The sequence below is a fragment of the Gavialis gangeticus genome, unplaced genomic scaffold (assembly GCF_001723915.1).
Source record: "Gavialis gangeticus isolate Ggan-Ray unplaced genomic scaffold, GavGan_comp1, whole genome shotgun sequence".
Classification (NCBI taxonomy): Eukaryota; Metazoa; Chordata; order Crocodylia; family Gavialidae; genus Gavialis; species Gavialis gangeticus.
The window spans coordinates 33219732-33224784 of record NW_017728995.1 but is presented as its reverse complement, the minus strand read 5'-3'; the positions used below and the strand labels follow the sequence as shown (position 1 = coordinate 33224784).

Sequence of the window (5053 nt, the reverse complement as noted above, 5' to 3'; positions counted from 1 at the left end):
CAGGTCCCTTCCGACCCGACCAACTATGAAACTATGAAAGGTCCCTTCCAACCTTCATTTTCTATGAAAAGCTTTAATGATAAAAATGTTCTGCCAGTCGTGTTAATGCATCCCTTCCCTTAATTTCAAGGAGCGTGACGGCTTAAAAAAAAAATTGCATCCCTGCCATGGTCTGTGAATCATCCATGGGGAGGTGTCGGGAGAACCTAGCAAGTGCCTTACCCCAATACCCCGGATACTGCCCCTCACTCCCACCCCACCCGAGTTTCCTCGTAGCACAGCTCAAGACCCCCGCACTGGCCCCACCGCTCTCTGTAGCACATGCCACGGTTTTACCCCGTGGCGTGCTTTCCTCCAGGACCCCTCCGGGGCCTGAGCTGGCACTCGGGAGTGCACATCACGCTGTGTATGCTCAAGGAGTTCACCTTCAATAAATAATCCGAACAAAGGGAGCCAGCGCTGGCACGGCTGCTTGGGCTGCTGCAGGGAGGAGGGTTCGTAGCAAAGTCAAGTTCACCTTTGCCGGTGGCTGCTGCCACTCGCTGGAAGAGTCCCAGCCCCAATGGGGACCACTTAATACTGAGAGTGGAAAATACTTTCACCTCCATTAGCATCGTCTCTGAGGCACAGGATGTTTTAGAGCCCGGCGTCCCCCCCGCTGAAAGGAAGGGCTGAGGATGGGGTCTGGGTCCACCGTGGGACATAGTGCCCCCTTGTACGAGGATGCTAATACGTCACCAGAGGCTGCGGCACCCACTGCTCCGTCTAGACCTGCTGTAGTCCACGGCTGGTTTCAATGGAGAGACAAGCGTGAAAGCCACAGCCTGTGCAATGCCGAGGGCCTGGCGAGGGGAACATACCGGCCCCTTTGAGTGCTCCACACCCCACGTCACAGCTGAGACCTGGACCTGCAAGACTTGGGTCCAACTCAGCAAAGCAAGGTCATGCCTTTCCAGGACAATGAATCACAGTCAGGAAGAGGCTGAGAATTGCCTGCAAAGTCCCAGGGAGGTGGGAGCCCCATGCTGTCCACAAGCTCAGAGCTGTGCTTGTTTTATGCCCTCCCTGGGGGTTACAGCCAGGTTGTGGGGGCTGAGAGTACCAAACTCGCCTTTCACTAGGGTGGCAACTGGCGTGGCATTTCCACCCCGCCACATCATCCACCCCCCAGCAAGGTGTCATTTTAGGTCATTTCCCAGGATCAGGAACCTCCTCCCTCCCCATAGCTCCTACCCTGAACCTCCAGGTGTTCTGGGAGCAGGTTAGCAATAGCTCAATGCAAGGAACAGCTTCTTCCTGGGATCCTCAGGCTTAAAATACAGCTTATATCTTCAGTGCACAGGTCACCTGGGTGATGCACACCCGAGTGAGGACACCTGGGTTAGCTTAGCACAGCTGTGAGTATCCTCAGACACCCTCACTGCAGTAACCACAAAGTGTTAGGGATTATAGTTCGTGTGCTGGGAGGCTCTGGGATTTGGGATTCCTTCCCAGTTATTTGCAGGAAAACTGTCTGTTCTCCAGTGAAGGAAAGTGAAAGGGCATGGAGCAATCTCAGTGCAGGGATGAGTTGGTGTGCAGTCCTCATTGCAAAGCTAGAGGTTTCCAGCCTATAGCAAAGGCTGTACCTACAGCCGGAGCAGGGCACGGGTGGTACCCGCAAACCAGGGGCTGGTGAGCAGGGAGTAGGGTGCCCTGGTAAGGCACAGGTTACTGGTGAAGACTGAGATCAACCCATGGCTACACCTCTTTGCTCTTACACCGAGGAGTTTCTTACAACAAAATCACCACAATACTAACTACCACCTGAGCGAAAGGAGAATCTCCCTGAGTAGCTTTGTGTATAGGGCTTAGGACACACAGCTGGAAACGTGAACCGCTCCAGTAGAGAGTGCACATCCACCCGAGCCTATTCATAACAGCATGATTAAGACAATAAAATAAACTTCCAGGGCAAATTGCCCAGCAGGGAATAATGATCCAGTATTTTGTCATCAATACATAATAGCTTTGCACTCGCAACCTCCTACCAGCGAGACGTTTCAGGTTACAGGGGACAACTCCATCCCCTTTGGTCTGCTTGGGTCATTTGGCTTAAAGTTCTCAAAAATTCGTAGTCTTATACAGTGTCAAGCTTTGGGCATAACCACCAAATACAACTCCGACCCCTGGTCTGAACTGAGGAATCAACTCTGAAATGAGCCTCTTGAATGCAAACCTGAAATTTTGATGGGCTGACCTGCTCCCTGTTGTTGTCACATGTCACACAACACCGGGTCAAGAGACCTCACTCGGTTGGGGACCGTCACCATCCAAGACAAAGCAATCAGGACCCATGGTAGAGGTGATATCTTCTATTAGACCAACTGGATTTTTGCACAAAAAAAATTATTTAATTGCAAGCTTTGGGGTACAAACACCCTTCGCCAGGCATCAGAGAAAAGACTGTAAAAGTTCTCCTGGGTAGAAATGAAAGTTCATATTTCCTAGGAGAGTTGAAGGTGTGGTAAAAGCTCCTCTTTAGAAAAGTTCATTTTATATGCCGATGAGGCTCAAAGAAAAGTTGGAATAGTCTGTTTGGTGGTAAGCAGGATGTATTCGTATTTCCTTCTGGTTATGGTGCTTCATGATTGCTTTTTCCTCTTCACCAGGACAAGCATCTCACCTGCTTCCTTAACTCCCACCAAGCAGGCAGCCTGCTGTTAAAGCCTGCCTGAGAAGAGCCGCAAGGACAGGTGATGGCAAAGCCACGGCGCTCAGGAAAGGGATCTTAAAGTACCAACCTGGGACTCTGTCTCAACTCCTGGTGCTGCCACATATGCCCTATGTGACCTTTGGCAAGTCACCCACCATCTCCCCATCTGTAGGGTGGGCTAATAGTGTTCCCCTGCCTCCCAGGGGTGTCATTTTGAGGACAGACAAGTGCAAAACATCTAGTGGTGGCGGCCCCTGTACCTTGATAGAAAGGGGGGAGGCTATAACAGGCCCCTTTTCCTCCCATAAAGGTATGCCACCGCTGTACGTGTGAGTGCTCCCAAAGGAAATTGCTAAGGACAACAGCTGATTCCTAACCCAAGTGTTTGTAACACATATGTAGGGAGCCTTTCCCTCCTGAGCACTAAAAAGGAGGCTCTGCCATGCTAGTGAAGGCAGAGAGAGGATGCTTTGCAGAGAGCAAATGACCCCTGAGCCCTTCATACAGTGGACAACTAAAGAGGTGAAAAGTAAGATGAAAATGTTCCTGCAAAACAGCCAGGAGAAGGACATTTTCTCCCCTCTCCCCTGCCCAGCTCCTATATATTTCCTGGCTTTCTTCTTATAGTTAATTCAAGTCAACCAATGGATACTCCTTGCCTTTGGTAAGTCAGGCTCTTCCTCTTTAACACAAATTCTGCCCACTGTCCCTCATGTCTTTCACCAGTAGCAAAGGGCAGAAAGATGAGAATAAAATTACATGGTGCTTTTCAAAACAGGAAAAATGACCGGCCCTGAAAGGAGGGTCAGAGGAAAAACTGAAGCCCCAAGGCCCTATAACAAACAGGCGGCATCTTTCCCATTGGCATCACAAGCAAACAGGGGTGTACAAATGATATCATCACAGACCCAACGAAGAATGTCTTGTATTCAAATCTTGATCCCAATTACATAGTTGGTCGAATAAAAGATATCCCCCTAAGAAAGCCTTGCCTCTTGCATCAGAGGCGAAGACGCTCTGGGTTTGAAGCATGCATTTTCCCTGCTACCACTTCTTCTCCAGCTTCCACCGCTCACTCTCTCTTTGGATGACTACAGCAATGACACCTTCATAGTGGAAGGCATATTTGGGGGCTTACCTGTTCCAGGTGAGCTGTGTCAAGAACCTGGCTCTTAATCTCAGGTGGTCCGGTCAGCAGAGAAGTCAGACCGGGCGGCGCGTCCAAAATTCAAGATGACCGACCAGGACGCTCAGATGACAACGACTGGGAGAAAAAGAGAAACCTGCTGTCTTATGGAAAGCTCACATCCAGCTCAGGGTGGGTGTCCTTTTGTCTCTCAAAGGAGTCCATCCAGAAAAAAAGTGAGCAAGGAAGTGGGAACAGTTGAAGCCAGTCAATTTGCAAAAGTTTAGGGCATACGTTCAGAGTAGCAGCTGCAAAGTGAAAAAGTGTCACACAGGCTAAAGGCAGAACTTGGTTGTAGCTGGTTCCCTGCTGTTTGATTTTGCAGGTGTGGTAGCTTTGGGACTGTCTCCACCCAGGTCTTATCAGGGGTGAGACTGGGCTCAATGGGGCTGTAACCCACTGGTAACAGATAGCATGCGTTATGCATCCACCAACATCTCCAACAATGCTAGCACCAGGGAGCAACCCCCACCCACCACCTCCTTATCCCCTGATCAGCCCTGCCGTGACCCAGGAACGGACTCTGCTCCGAGTCGAATATCAGCAAGGGACAGGCAATACTGCCTTTATGGACAGTCTCTCATATGTACATGTTACCATAATAATGCCATATGTCCAACACACAAGCACACAGGTCTGACTACACCTTGCCCGGGGCAGGAACCAGCACCTGGCTACACCACTGACTCTCATATGCAACGAAACTCGCCCCTGTTGCATGGCCCACCATCCTCATCATGGCTGGGTGGCTGTGAAGCTCTCAGCCCCACTTTGCCTTAGCTCCTTGCCCAGCTCAGCACCACTCAGGTGACCCCAAACACCCCTTCCAACAAAACTCATGGCACCAATAACCAACCCGTGTCTCTGTTTTGGAGTGACGCTCCTCCTCCATCCCCAATCAATGCAACAGCTAGTCCCTTGTGGTGGTTCTTCCCACCCCCAAAATTGGGAAGGAGCCTGTTGGTGGGATTTGCAGGGGCACTGCCCTCCCACCGCTAGCCCAATACACCTTTCAGAGACAAGTCTTTACCGCCTCACCCCCGTTACAGAGGCTGGGTCCTTATCTCAAGCAATTATGACTTGCACGTCTTAGCTCTGGAGGTTTCCAACTCCATCCCTGGCATCTCCGTAGGTTCAGCTCAACTCCAGAGGTTAAACATCCTCATTTCCTC

The 5053-nt window shown here is 50.6% G+C and overlaps 1 protein-coding gene across 1 annotated transcript in view; it reads right to left on the bottom strand.

Annotated features, from left to right (window-relative positions):
• Positions 1 to 4316, bottom strand: part of TPRG1 (tumor protein p63 regulated 1) — an 88663-nt gene extending 84347 nt beyond the window's left edge. The window contains exon 1 of the mRNA XM_019503060.1: positions 3834 to 4316. The gene's annotated coding sequence lies outside the window, so the exon portion shown is untranslated. The remainder of the gene's footprint in view (positions 1 to 3833) is intronic.
• Positions 4317 to 5053: the final 737 nt, after the last annotated feature.